At 42.2% G+C, this 15,190-nt stretch overlaps 1 protein-coding gene and 1 non-coding gene across 2 annotated transcripts in view; both read right to left on the bottom strand.

Moving 5' to 3' along the window:
- The window catches only part of MTMR8 (myotubularin related protein 8), a 257,386-nt gene that overhangs the window by 211,853 nt on the left and 30,343 nt on the right, over positions 1–15,190 (bottom strand). The gene's annotated exons all lie outside the window — the stretch shown is intronic.
- On the bottom strand, positions 11,750–11,913 carry LOC132419105 (U1 spliceosomal RNA). Its single transcript, XR_009518115.1, has one exon. It is a non-coding gene; the product is annotated as a U1 spliceosomal RNA (small nuclear RNA).

Genomic DNA, 15,190 nt, shown 5'->3' with positions numbered 1-15,190 from the left:
GAAAAAAGAAAGAAAGAAGATAAAGTAAAATAAAGTAAAGATAAAATATACTAAAGTTTTTAAAATAAAAAATAACCATAAAGAAAAAACATTAAAAAAACAAAAACATGGATGGATAGAACCCTAGGACAAATGGTGGAAGCAAAGCTATACAGACAAAATCTAATTCAGAACCATACACATACACACTCACAAAAAGAGGAAATGGGGAAAAAATAATAAATCTAGCTCTCAAATTCCACCTCCTCAATTTGGGATGATTCGTTGTCTTAAGGAGGGAAGGAAGGAAAGAAAGGAAGAAAGAATATAAAGTAAAATAAAGTTATTAAAATAAAAAATAATTATTAAGAAAAAACACGGACAGATAGAACCCTAGGACAAATGTTGGAAGCAAAGCTATACAGACAAAATCTCACACAGAAGCAAACACATTCAAACTCACAAAAAGAGGAAAAGGAGAAAAAATCATAAATCTTGCTCCCAAAGTCCACCTGCTCAATTTGGGATGATTCATTGTCTATTCATGTATTCTACAGATGCAGCGTACATCAAGTTGATTGTGGAGCTTTAATCTGCTGCTTCTGAGGCTGATGGGAGAGATTTCTCTTTCTCTTCTTTGTTCTCACAGCTCCCAGGGGCTCAGCTTTGGATTTGGCCCCATCTCTGCGTGTAGGTCTCCGGAGGGCGTCTGTTCTTCACTCAGACAGGACGGCATTAAAGGAGCAGCTGCTTCGGGTACTGTGGCTCACTCAGGCCAGAGGGAGGGTGGGGCACGGAGTGCGGGGCAGGCCTCTGGTGGCAGAGGCCAGTGTGACGTTGCAGTAGCCTGAGGCACGCAGTGCAATCCCCCATGGAAATTGTCCCTGGATCCTGGGACCCTGTCAGTGGCGGGCTGCACAGGCTCCCTGGAAGGGGGGTGTGGATAGTGACCTGTGTTCGCACACAGGCTTCCTGATGGCAGCAGCAGCAGCCTTAGCATCTCATGCACGTCTCTGGGGTCCGCGCTTTTAGCCGCGACTCACGCCCGTCTCTGGAGCTCTTTTAAACAGCGCTATTAATCCCCTCTCCTTGTGCACCAGGAAACAAAGAGGGAAGAAAAAGTCTTTTGCATCTTCAGCAGTACAGACTTTTACTCGTACTCCCTCCCGGCTAGCTGTGGTGCACTAACACCCTGCAGGCTGTGTTCACGCCACCAACCCCAGTCCTCTCCCTGTGCTCTGACCGAAGCCTGAGCCTCAGCTCCCAGCTCTGCCCACCCCGGTGGGTGAGCAGACAAGCCTGTCGGGCTTGTGAGTGCCAGTCGGCACTGATCCGCTGTGTGGGAATCTCTCCACTTTGCCCTCCGCACCCCTGTTGCTGTGCTGTCCTCCTCGGCTCCGAACCTTTCCACCTCCATGACCCACAATCTCCGCCCATGGAGGGGCTTCCTACTTTGTGGAAATCTTTCCTCCTTCACAGCTCCCTTCCACTGGTGCAGGTCCCGTCCCTATCCTTTTGTCTCTGTTTATTCTATTTTCTATTGCCCTACCCAGGTATGTGGGGACTTTCTTGCATTTTGGGAGGTCTGAGGTCTTCTGCCAGCGTTCAGTAGGTGTTCTGTAGTTGTTCCACTTGTAGAAGTATTTCTGGTGTATCTGTGGGGAGGAAGGTGATCTCTGCGTCTTACTCTTAGCCATCTTCCCCTCGTTCCCCCCTCACCTTCTGATTTTTCATTAGTGTATAGGAATGCCAGAGATTGCTGTGCATTATTTGCTATCCTGATACCTTACCAAATTCATTGATTAGGTCTAGTAGTTTTCTGGTAGCATCTTTAGGATTCTCTATGTATAGGATCACGTCTTCTGTAAAAAGTGACAGCTTTACTTCTTCTTTTCTGATTTGGATTCCATTTATTTCCTTTTCTTATCTGATTGCTGTGGCTAAAACTACCAGAACCATGTTGAATAAGAGTGGTGACAGTGGGCAAACATGTCTTGTTCCTGATCTTAGTGGAAATGCTTTCAGTTTTTCATCATTGAGGATGATGTTGGCTGTGGGTTTGTCACATATGGCCTTTATTATGTTGACGAAAGTTCCCTCTATGCCTACTTTCTGGAGGGGTTTTATCATAAATGGGTGTTTAATTTTGTTGAAAGCTTTCTCTGCATCTATTGAGATGATCATATGGTTCTTCTCCTTCAAATTGTTAATATGGTATATCACATTGATTGATTTGTGTATATTGAAGAATCCTTGTATTCCTGGAATAAACCCCGCTTGATCATAGTGTATGATGATTTTATATGTTGTTGGACTCCGTTTGCTAGTATTTTCTTGAGGATTTTTGCATCTATGTTCATCAGTGATATTGGCCTGTAGTTTTCTTTCCTTGTGACTACCTTGTCTGGTTTTAGTATCAGGATGATGGTGGCTACGTAGAATGAGTTTGGGAGTGTTCTTCCCTCTGCTATATTTTGGAAGAGTTTGAGAAGGATAGGTGTTAGCTCTTTTCTAAATGTTTCAAAGAAATCGCCTGTGAAGCCATCTGGTCCTGGGCTTTTGTTTGTTGGAAGATTTTAAATCACTGTTTCAATTTCAGTGCTTGTGATTGGTCTGTTCATATTTTCTCTTTCTTCCCGATTCAGTCTTGGCAGGTTGTGCATTTCTAAGAATTTGTCCATTTCTTCCAGGTTGTCCAATTTATTGGCATAGAGTTTCTTGTAGTAATCTCACATGATCTTTTGTAATTCTGCAGTGTCACTTGTTACTTCTTTTTCATTTCTAATTCTACTGACTTGAGTCGTCTCCCTTTTTTTCTTGATGAGTCTGGCTAATGGTTTATCAATTTTGTTTATCTTCTCAAAGAACCAGCTTTTAGTTTTATTGACCTTTGCTATTGTTTCCTTCATTTCTTTTTCATTTATTTCTGATCTGATCATTACGATTTCTTTCCTTCTGCTAACTTTGGGGTTTTTTTTGCTCCACATTCGCTAATTGCTTTAGGTGCAATGGAAGGTTGTTTATTCGAGATGTTTCCTGTTTCTTAAGATATGATTTTATTGCTATAAACTTCCCTCTTAGAACTGCTTTTGCTGCATCCCATACGTCTCCGGACGTCGTGTCTCCATTGTCATTTGTTTCTAGGTATTTTTTGATTTCCACTTTGATTTCTTCAGTGATCACTTTGTCCTTAAGTAGTGTATTGTTTAGCCTCCATGTATTTTTTACAGATCTTTCCTGTAATTGATATCTAGTCTCATAGCATTATGTTCAGAAAAGATACTTGATACAATTTCAATTTTCTTAAATATACCAAGGCTTGATTTGTGACCCTAGATATGATCTATCCTGGAGAATGTTCCATGAGCACTTGAGAAAAATGTGTATTCTGTTGTTTTTGGATAGAATGTCCTATAACTATCAATTAAGTCCATCTTGTTTAATGTATTATTTAAAGCTTATGTTTCCTTATTTATTTTCATTTTGGATGATCTGTCCATTGGTGAAAGCGGGATGTTAAAGTCCCCTACTATGAATGTGTTACTGTCGATTTCCCCTTTTATGGCTGTTAGTATTTGCCTTATGTATTTAGGTGCTATGTTGGGTTCATAAATATTTACAATTGTTATATCTTCTTCTTGGTTCGATCCCTTGAGTATTATGTAGTGTCCTTCTTTGTCTCTTCTAAGAGTTGTTATTTTAAAGTCTATTTTGTCTGATATGAGAATTGTTACTCTAGCTTTCTTTTAGTTTCCGTTTGCATGGAATATCTTTTTCCATCCCCTCAATTTCAGTCCGTATGTTTCTCTAGGTCTAAAGTGGGTCTCTTGTAAACAGTATATATAAGGGTCTTGTTTTTGTATTCATTCAGCCAGTCTGTGTCTTTTGGTTGGAGCATTTAATCCATTTACATTTAAGGTAATTATCGATATGTATGTTCCTATTCCCATTTTCTTATATTTTGGGTTTGTTATTGTAGGTGTTTTCATTCTCTTGTGTTTCTTGCCTAGAGAAGATCCTTTAGCATTTGTTGTAAAGCTGGTTTGGTGGTGCTGAACTCTCTCAGCTTTTGCTTGTCTGTAAAGGTTTTAATTTCTCCATCAAATCTGAATGAGATCCTTTCTGGGTAGAGTCATCTTGGTTGTACATTTTTCTCCTTCATCGCTTTAAATATGTCTTGCCATTCCCTTCTGGCTTGCAGAGTTTCTGCTGAAAGATCAGCTGTTAACCTTATGGGGATTCCCTTGTGTGTTATTTGTTGTTTTTCCATTGCTGCTTTTAATGTTTTCTTTGTATTTAATTTTTAACAGTTTGATTAATATCTCTCCTGGTGTGTTTCTCCTTGGATTTATCCTGTATGGGACTCTATGTGCTTACTGTACTTGATTAACTATTTCCTTTCCCATAATAGAGAAGTTTTCAACTATAATCTCTTCAAATATTTTCTCAGTCCCTTTCGTTTTCTCTTCTCCTGGAACCCCTATAATTCGAATGTGCATTTAATGTTGTCCCAGAGGTCTCTGAGACTGTCCTCAGTTCTTTTCATTCTTTTTTCTTTATTCTGCTCTGCAATAGTTTTTTCCACTATTTTATCTTCCAGGTCACTTATCTGTTCTTCTGCCTTAGTTATTCTGCTATTGGTCCCATCTAGAGAATTTTTAGTTTCATTTATTGTGTTGTTCATCGTTGTTTGTTTCATCTTTAGTTCTTCTAGGTCCTTGCTAAATGTTTCTTGCATTTTGCTTATTCTATTTCCAAGATTTTGGATCATCTTTACTATCATTATTCTGAATTCTTTTTAAGGTAGACTGCCTATTTCCCCTTCATTTGTTAGGTCTGGTGGGTTTTTATCTTGCTCCTTCATCTGCTGTGTTTTTCTGTCTCCTCATTTTGCTTATGTTACTGTGTTTGGAGCCTCCTTTTCACAGGCTGCAGGTTCGTAGTTCCCGTGGTTTTTGGTGTCTGTCCCCAGTGGCTAAATTTGGTTCAGTGGGTTGTGTAGGTTTCCTGGTGGAAGGGCCTAGTGCCTGTTTTCTGGCGGATCAGGCTTAATCTTGTATTTCTGGTGGGCAGGTTCACTTCTGCTCGTGTGTTTTGGGGTGTCTGTGAACTTATTATGATTTAGGCAGCCTCTCTGCTAATGGTTGGGGTTGTGTTCCTGTCTTGCTAGTTATTTGGCATAGGGTATCCAGCACTGTAACTTGCTGGTCGTTGAGCGAAGGTGGGTGTTGGTGTTGACATGGAGATCTCTCGGAAATTTTCGCCATTTGATATTACGTGGAGCTGGGAGGTCTCTTGTGGTCCAGTGCCCTAAGTTGGCTCTCCCACCTCAGAGGCACAGCACTGACTCCTGGCTGCAGCACCACGAGCCTTTCATCCACACGGCTAAGAATAAAAGGGAGAAAACATAAAACAAAAGAAGGAAAGAAAGAGGATAAAATAAAATAAAGTTATTAAAATAAAAAATAATTATTAAGAAAAAAATTTTTAATGTAAAAAAAAAATAGGATGGATAGGACCCTAGGACAAACTGTGAAAGCAAAGCTATACAGACAAAATCTCATCCTGAAACATTCACATACACACTCACAAAAAGAGGAAAAGGGGGAAAATAATAAATCTTGCTCTCAAAGTCCACCTCCTCAAATTGGGATGATTCATTGTCTATTCAGGTATTCCACAAATGCAGAGTACATCAAGTTGATTGTGGAGATATAATCCACTGCTCCTGAGGCCGCTGGGAGAGATTTCCCTTTCTCTTCTTTGTTTGCACAGCTTCCAGGTTTCAGCTTTGGATATGGCCCCGCCTCTGCGTGTTCCTCATAGGAGGATGTCTTTTCTTCGCTCAGACAGGACGGGGATAAAGAAGCTGCTGATTCGGGGTCTGTGGCTCACTCAGGCTGGGGTAAGGGAGGGGTACAGAGTGTGGGGCGAGCCTGCAGTGCCAGAGGCCAGTGTGCCATTGCACCAGCCTGAGACATGCCGTGCGTTCTCTCAGGGAAGTTGTCCCTGGATCCCGGGACCCTGGCAGTGGCGGACTGCACAGGCTCCCTGGAAGGGAGGTGTGGAGAGTGATCTGTGCTCACACACAGGCTTCTTGGTGGTGCCAGCATTAGCCTTAGCATCTCATGCCCATCTGGGGTCTGCGCTGTTAGCCACAGCTTGCGCCCATCTCTGGAGCTCCTTTAAGCAACGCTCTTAATCCCCTCTCCTCACACACCAGGAAACAAAGATTGAAGAAAAAGTCTCTTGCCTCTTTGTCAGGTCCAGACTTTATCTCGGGCTCCCTCCTGGCTAGCCCCTTCAGGCTGTGTTCACACCGCCAGTCCTCTCCCTGCACTCTGACCGAAGCCCGAGCCTCAGCTCCCAGCCCTGTCCACCCCGGCAGGTGAGCATACAAGCGTCTTGGGCTGGTGAGTGCTGGTCGGCACTGATCCTCTTTGCAGACATCTCTCCTCTTTGCCCTCTGCATCCCTGTTGCTGCAGTCTCCTCCGCGGCTCTGAAGCTCCCCCCTCCACCACCTGCATTCTCTGCCCACAAAGGGGCTTCTAGTGTGTGGAAACCTTTCCTCCTTCACAGCTCCCTCCCACTGGTGCAGGTCCTATCCCTATTCTTTTGTCTCTGTTTATTCTTTTTTCTTTTGCCCTACCCATGTACATGGGGAGTTTCTTGCCTTTTGGGAGGTCTGAGGTCTTCTGCCAGTGTTCAGTAGGTGTTCTGTAGGAGTTGTTCCATGTGTTGATGTAATTCTGATGTATCTGTGGGGAGGAAGGTGATCTCTGCATCTTACTCTTCTGCCATATTTCGCTATCTTCATATAAATTTTTATGTTGAGAGCAGGTAGGGTGGCTTGAAAAGCACTTTGTAAACAGTAAGGTAGTATAAAGTGTTATTACTTACTACTATTATCCAGAATAGCATTGCATACCCATCCAGCATTCTCAATTATTTTGGCTCTTGTTTCAATGATAATTCCATACAATTTATCATAGTCTGAACCAGTCATGCATACTAAACAACAAAAAGAGAATGCTGGCTCTGACACTTGCTAGATGTTTGACCTTGGACAAGAAACTTCAGCAATCTGTGCCACAGCTTTTGCATTTGTGAAATAAGAGGCTTGGACTATCATGAGATGATCTTACTCATTCATTTGTTCATTCATTCATAACTTTAGTGAACTTACATACCATAAAATTCACTTATTTTGCATGTACAATTCATTGATTTTTTAGTGAATTTACAGAATTGTAAAACCATCACCACAACATAATTTTAGAACATTCCCATCATGCAAAAAAGAAACTGCATTCCCATTCCTCATTTAGATAATATTTTTAAAGGTCCTTTCTAACTTTTGCATTTTATGTTCTAGACTTACAAAGCTTAAGCAGGTTGTTGCTACCTGTAGAACCAAGTTCAAGTTCCTCATTGTAACATTCAAGGCATTCTACAATCTACAAAACCTATTTCTCCAACTTAATTCCTTTCTTCATTCCTCTCAATCCTGCCTCTGAGCTTAAGCCTCTGAGCTTATGCTCTTGCAGTTCCCTTGGTAGGGAGTCCCTCTCACCTTCCCAATCTCTGAAGAGTAAAATCCTATTATTCAGACTCAGCTTACAAGCCACTCTTTCTATAAAGCTTTCTTCATTTCATACTCTTCACACTCATCTAGAACTGGATCCTATTTGTCTTTAAACTCCAATAGTATTTCATTTGTCCCTCTCTTGAATGTTCTCACTTTCATTCTTGAATCTTATGCTTAACATCTCATCACCTTACTTAAGAGATCCTAGAGGATAGTTCCTATATCTAAGATAGCTATGTATCATTAACAACTCCCAATGTGGGGTTCTGTAAATAATAACAATTAATAATGATGATGATGATAGTAATCAGTAGCTAAATTAAGCATTCACAATGTGCCAAGCACTGTTCTAAGCACTTTTACAAATATTAACTCATTTAATCCTTATAACAACCCTGCGAGATAGGTACTATTGTTATCATTACCATTTGACAGATGAAGAAACTGAGGCACAGAGAAGTTACATACTTGTCAAGATCAAAATGTTAGTTAAGTAGCAGAGTTGAGATTGAATTCAGACAGTCTGGATCCAAAGCACACACTCTTAATCACTACAGTAAATTTCTAAGCCAGTTGAAACTCAATAAATGTTAACTGAAAAAAATCCTAATTAATAAAGTTCCATTCCAGGAATGTAAGGTAATTAAGAACTCTATGTGCTAAATAACACAGAAGTGATGGGGGTAGGATAATTTCTGATTTAGACAGGAGAGTCACTAAACTTTTGGGTAGTCCTGAGGTGCTACAAAATTCATAATTAAACTCTAAGGCTATAACTTTAAAGGACAAAGCCTCTCTTATACATAGGTGTTGGGAGTGCAAAACTGGTAGTATCTACTCTCTCTGAATGAATGCATATCCTACTATCCAGAAATTCACTTCTATGTATATATCCCAACAAAAATGCATGTGTATAGCTGTCAAAAGAATGCTCTACTTGTAACAGTCAGAACAGGAAATTTCCCATCAACAGAAAAGTGGATACATCACATGTGGCATCCTATTCTGTTGGAAGTCAGGGTAGTGGTTACCCTTGGGAGGGGTATTGACTAGAAGAGGAATGAGGGGATTCCTAGTAATGTTCTGTATCTTGGACCACGGTGCTGGTTACATGGGTATGCGCAGCTTGTGAATATTCATGGAGTACAAACTTATAATCTATGAACTTTATGTATGTTATACTTTAATAGTTTTTTTAAAGTCTTCCCAAGAAGAGAAAAAGACTCAAAAAAGAGCCAAAAATAAAAGTCACTTTTGCACTTGACATGCAGAACTAATGACTGACAAGCTCATGGTTATCTCTTTGTCCTGAAATGAACAAGACAGATGCATTTCCCTTTTGTGGAAATGGTGAATAAATAAGAGAGAGGCAATTCTAAGTCCTTGTCATTAGTTCAACCCTAATTCTTCCCAGAACTTATAATAAAGTAAAAATAGTAGACTTCTGGCAAGATATCACCTATTGGCACTCACAGCCCTGCCAGGCACCAAAGGAAATGCCAATGTTATTTAAAGAACTAAGTCTTCATTTGGAATTTTTATTTATTTTCAAGACTTACAATCCCATCCATGAAGTACAAAAGGAGTCTGAACATGATGCCAGTTAAAGTTTTCTTGAGCACTAACCCCATCTCCACATCAGTCTAAAACTTAACACTCCTATCTTTATTAGACAAGTCACTTCACCTCTAATGGTCCCAGTTTCCTCATTTGTGACATGGGAGTATTAATACTACCTCCCTTATGGGTTGTTTAGCACAGTGCCTGCCATATAGTTAAATACTCAATGTATTAGCTGCTTCTATTATTTTGATGTGGGTGGGATAATGGTATCTTCTCCCTTACCATACAACTAGCCCAGTTTTATAGCTTGAATCCCCCAATATGGGGGTTTTAATTTTTTAAATATTTTAACACTCAAGTACAAGGGCAGTTCTGCCTCCCCTTCTCCCCCAGGTGAAAAGGTCAAAAAAGGAAGAATTCAGATAAACTCATTATTAACTGGACAAGTACGGTGGCCCAGGGTTAGGTGGGTTGGGAGAAGAGGCTGTATGAATAGCAGAAGCCCCTTTTCTTTGTGAGGTCACCTTCCTCTACCATGCCAGGGAACCTGGTGCAAATGATATGACCTAGAAAGGAAGGGACCCAGAAAAAAGCAAGGCTGGATCCTACCAGGGATCTTGCTTGGAGTTCCTGCTTTGCCCATCAAGCATCATCATAATCTTAAGTTAACAAATAGGGAGAAGACTTTTCTAGTACGAAAATAACTGTCAGGAATGACTGAGACATGACCTGAGCACCTCCATGTCTGCTGCCCATGCTGGACTTTTGCTTAACACTCCAAATTGAAACTGCTATATAGTTGCTGAGTTGCTAAAAGGAAAGAATAATGTTGAGAACTGGACTTTATTTGGCCTAAGAAAACATACCTTTCTTTAGTAACAAATGAGATGCATTCCATAACCCAAACATATTATATAGAATAATTTTGACCTTCAATCCAAATTCTTGGTAAACAACTTGTGTAAACCTACATTAACTTCCCTCTTTTCCTATAAAAATCCCTGCTATTCTCCTCTAGTGAGACACTATTCTGGTATCCTCCAGAATCTGATTCCTGAATTGCAGTTCTAAGACCCCAAATAAACTGCTTTTTGCCTTTTTACAGACCGTGGTCATTTCAGCTGACATTATTAGTGTCAGAAGTGGGATCTGAAGTGATATGACCAGCTCCGAAGCTGCCATGTGTTTGAGCAAGGTACCTGCATGAGTCTCTCATGCTTTACTGCCTCCCTTGTGGCCCCAGGCCTGGGCAGTAAGTCCTTTTGGTCCAGAACCTCCTTCTTTGGTTGAGGTTGAGGCCTTTATTCTGGCTGTCTTTTGTTTAATCAACTGATCGCTTAAGGACTTACTTCCTTTTGGTGAGTGCATAATAATGGGATGGTCACAGTCTCAGACTGCTATGGGGGAAGATTCTCACCCATCTGGGACTCCTGCTGGGTACATATACAAAAAGTATGGGGCTGCCTCCTGTGCTTACCTAGGTAAATGGCAATGGTATACCAGAGACGACATAAAAGAATCTTGCTGGCACATGTTATCTGGTAGACTATAGGGTTTGGTCACCTGCAGAATTACAGGCCATAGCTCAGGAATTTCCCAAGGTCACTGAGGACCACCTCCCTGGTTTGTGGAAGAATTTAACTTTGCGATACGAACCTATGATCCAGGCTTCTCTGACTTGTATCAACTAACCCACATCTTAATTGGAGAAAGCCAAGCCAGACATTGGCAAACTACTGCCAACTGGCTTCATAGGAAGATATCCATAGAAACGACATTGATGCAGTGGCACCAGCTTCTCAGGTAGCTCGAGCCTTTCATGAAGCAACTCCTCAGGCTTTTCCCTGTACCACTGCCCGGGGAAAAATTCAGTCTACTACACAACAACCTGATGAAACTGTTCACGATTATTACTCATGCCTATAGACAGTATTCTGGGAAAAACTGCAGAATACCTGCTGGGGCAAACAATACTCAAACCCTCTTTAATTCAATCTTTGTTGGGGGATTTGATGAGGAACTCAGACTGCTGGTGAAACAGGTACAATTAAATTGGGAAATAATGGCCACTCCTGATGTGGTCAATTTGGCTAATTAGCTATCTAAAATAATCAAACATACAGAAAAACACAAGACCATTAAAATCATGAATTTGCAGCTGCAGCAACTGGCCACTGCTGCTCAGCGGCCACCTCAACAGAAAGACCACAATTCCTCTTATGGACCCTACCAAGATCAAGGACCCAGCCTGACCAGTGGAAGAAGCACCCAAAGTTAAAAAGAGGGCCCTATCAGCATCCCAAACCCCCTCACCCTGGCCCCTTTCATGAACTCTCTGAGAAATTTGAGAAGCACCTCCTTTTTTTAGACAATCACAAATAGGGATGCTCTGGAAGAAAGTGTTGGGGTCTTCCCACTATTCCCACTAACACCGTTGGGAGAACTGGACCATTTTATAGGAGCTGAAGCTATTACTGCTCTTCTGAACACAGGAGCAACTTTGTCTTGAACCTCACCAACCTCAAGCCTCCCCGTTCCTCGAAGTACAGAAAAGGTACAAATGGTGGGAGTTTCCAACACAGTTATGAAGGTAAGCAAATTGTCCCCATTTTTTTTTTCAGGGGAGAGCACGCACACAGTCCCACCCCACCACAAATTATGCAGTCGAGTTTCCCCCATTTGGGGAAATCGCAGGGGTCAGCACACTTGCAGTGCAATGAGTGAGCCTCACCCTTGGAAAACCACCTTCATGAGCATGGTATCTCCCCTGTCAGGTAAGTATCCCATTGTCTTTTGAGATAGGCTCTTTTCAGGGAATCCACCCCAGTTCCTTCTTGTTCCTTCTGCTCCTGTACACCTTTTGGGCCAAGACCTACTGGAAAAATTACAAGCTAATATTTCCTTTTACCCAAAAGAGGAAATACATTTACAAATTCTTGACCCCTTGAGATTTACTTCTGAATCTAGTACTAATATTGAAATTCCCCTCCTTGCTCATACCTTGTCAATTCTCAGTCATAAGGATTTGATAGATTCTGTTCCTCCTACCTTAAGGTCCACCTCTTCAAATGACACAGAATACATTCATTCAGTCCCACCAATTAAGATACAGATAGACCCTAATAAACCTTCACCTCACCTCAGACAATACCCTCTCAGACCTGAGGCTCTGGAAAGAATTCATCCCACTGCCAAGGTACACCTCCAGAAGGGTCTCATAATCCCATGCACCAGTCCTTGTAACACAACAATCCTTGCGATATTCAAGCCTCATGGTCGAGTTTGTCATATTATTCAATATCTCCGAGCCATAAACAATATACTCATACCACGTTACCCTGTAGTCACCAACTCTCATACCATTCTCAATTTAATCTCTTTAAACACACAATTTTTTACAATCATAGATTTATATAGTACTTTCTTCACCATTCCTGTCCATCCAGATTGCCAATACCTGTGTGCCTTCAGGTGTGAGGGATGTCAATTTACTTGGACCATTATGCCTCAGGGCTACATGGAAAGCCCTACTTATTTTTCACAAATATCGAGACAAGACCTGGCCAATGTGAATTTAACCCATGGCTCTACTTTACTCCAATATGTTGATGAACTTTTGTTATGCTCCCCCACTGAGGAAGCAAACCTCAAGGACAGGCTACATCTCCTCACTCAGCTAGCACACAAGGGGCATAAGGCTTCAAGGGCTAAGCTCCAATTTGTTCCAACTCAGGTACGATACTTGGGTTATTTGCTTATGCCCCACCCCAAGGACTACTGCTTCATCCTACACACATCCAGGTCATATCTCAGTTACCACTTCCTGGCACCAAATGTAAATTGAGAGGCTTTCTCAAGCTAGGAAGCTATTGCAGAAGTTGGGTTCCCAATTTCTCCTTGGGTTCCCAATTTCTCCTTTCTCCTTTCTCCTTGGGTTCCCAATTTCTCCTTTCTCCAACCCCTTTATTCCCTTTTAAAGGACAACAGAGACCTTCAAGATGTCAGAGGAGTAAGACTTAGAGATCAACTTCCTCCCCACAAATACATCAGAAATACATCTACACGTGGAACAAATCCTACAGAACCCCTACTGAAAGCTGGCAGAAGACCTCAGACCTCCCAAAAGGCAAGAAACTCACCACATACCTGGGTAGGGCAAAAGAAAAAAAGAAAAAAACAGAGGCAAAACAATAGGGACAGAACCTACACCTCTGGAAGGGAGTTGTGAAGGAGGAAAAGTTTCCACACACTAGGAAGCCCCTTCACTGGTGGAGACAGTGGTTTGGCGGGAGGGAAGCTATGGAGCCATGGAAGAAAGTGCAGCAATAAAGGTGCAGAGGGCAAAGCGGAGGGACTCTCGCACAGAGGATCGGTGCTGACCAGCACTCACCAGCCTGAGACGATTGTCTGCTAACCTGCTGGGGCATGTGGGGGCTGGGAGCTGAGGCTCCGGCTTCGGAGGTTACATCCCAGGGAGAGGACAGGGGTTTGCTGCATGAACACAGCCTGAAGGAGGTTAGTGCACCACAGCTAGCCAGGAGGAAGTCTGGGAAAATGTCTGGAACTGCGTAAGAGGCAAGAGAACATTGTTTCAGGGTGCACGAGGAGAGGGGATTCAGAGCACTGCCCAAAAGAGCTCCAGAGATGGGCACGAGCTGAGGCTATCAGTGCAGACACCAGAGACAGGCATGAAATGCTAAAGTTTGTGCTGCAGCCACCAAGAAGCCTGTGTGCAAGCACAGGTCACAATACACACCTCCCCTCCTGGGAGCCTGTGCAGCCCACCACTGCCAGGGTCCTGTGATCCAAGGACAACTTCCCCGGGAGAACACATGGCATGCCACAGGCTGTTGCAACGTGACGCCAGCCTCTGCCACCTCAGGCTGGCCGCACATACCATATCCCGCCCTCCCCAAGGCCTGAGTGAGCCAGAGACCCCTAATCAGTTGCTACTTTAACACTGTCCCGTCTGAGTGAAGAACAGATGCACTCAGGAGACCTACATGAAGAGGTGGGGCCAAATCCAAAGCAGAACCCTAGGAGCTGTGCGAACAAGGAAGAGAAAGGGAAATCTCTCCCAGCAGCCTCAGGAGCAGCTGATTAAATCTCCACAATCAACTTGATGTATCTTGCATCTCTGGAATACCTGAAGAGACAATGAATCAACCCAAAATTAAGGTGGTGGACTTTGGGAGCAACTGTAGGCTTGGGATTTGCTTTCTGTATCAAATTTGTTTCTGGTTTTTTTTTTAATTTATTTATTTTTGCTGTGTTGGGTCTTCATTTCTGTGTGAGGGCTTTCTCTAGTTGCGGCAAGCAGGGGCCACTCTTCATCGTGGTGCGCGGGCCTCTCACTACTGCAGCCTCTCCTGTTGCGGAGCATAGGCTCCAGACGCACAGGCTCAGTAGTTGTGGCTCATGGGCCTAGTTGCTCCATGGCATGTGGGAACTTCCCAGACCAGGGCTCAAACCCGTGTCCCCTGCATTAGCAGGCAGACTCTCAAACACTGCACCACCAGGGAAGCCCCTGTTTCTGGTTTTATGTTTATCTTATTTTAGTACTTAAAGTTTATTACCATTGGTAGATTTGTTTAATAATTTGGTTGCTCTCTTCCTTTTCTTTTATATATAGATATATACATGGTTTTCCTTTTTCTCTTTCTGTAGCTGTGTATGTATATGCTTCTTTGAGTGATTTTCTCTCTATAGCTTTGCTTTTACCATTTGTCCTAGAGTTCTCTCTGTCCTTTTCTAATGGTTTTTTCTTAGTATAGCTTTTAGTGCTTGCTGTCATTGGTGGATTTGTTTCTTGGTATGGTCGCTCTCTTCATTCTTTCTTTCTTTCTTTCTTTTTCTTTTTTTATTACTTTTTCATTTTTTATTTTTAATAGCTTTTTAAATTTTTTTACCATAATAACTTTATGTTATTTGTTTTTTCTTCTTTCTTTTCTTCTCCCTTTTCTTCTGAGCTGTGTGGCTGACAGGGTCTTGGTGCTCCAGCCAGCTGTCAAACATGTGCCTCTGAGGTGGGAGAGCCGACTTTAGGACATTGGTCAAAC

The sequence above is a fragment of the Delphinus delphis genome, chromosome X, assembly GCF_949987515.2.
Source record: "Delphinus delphis chromosome X, mDelDel1.2, whole genome shotgun sequence".
Lineage (NCBI taxonomy): Eukaryota > Metazoa > Chordata > Mammalia > Artiodactyla > Delphinidae > Delphinus > Delphinus delphis.
Note: the sequence above shows the minus strand (reverse complement) of the source record. Positions and strands in the feature narration are given on the sequence as shown.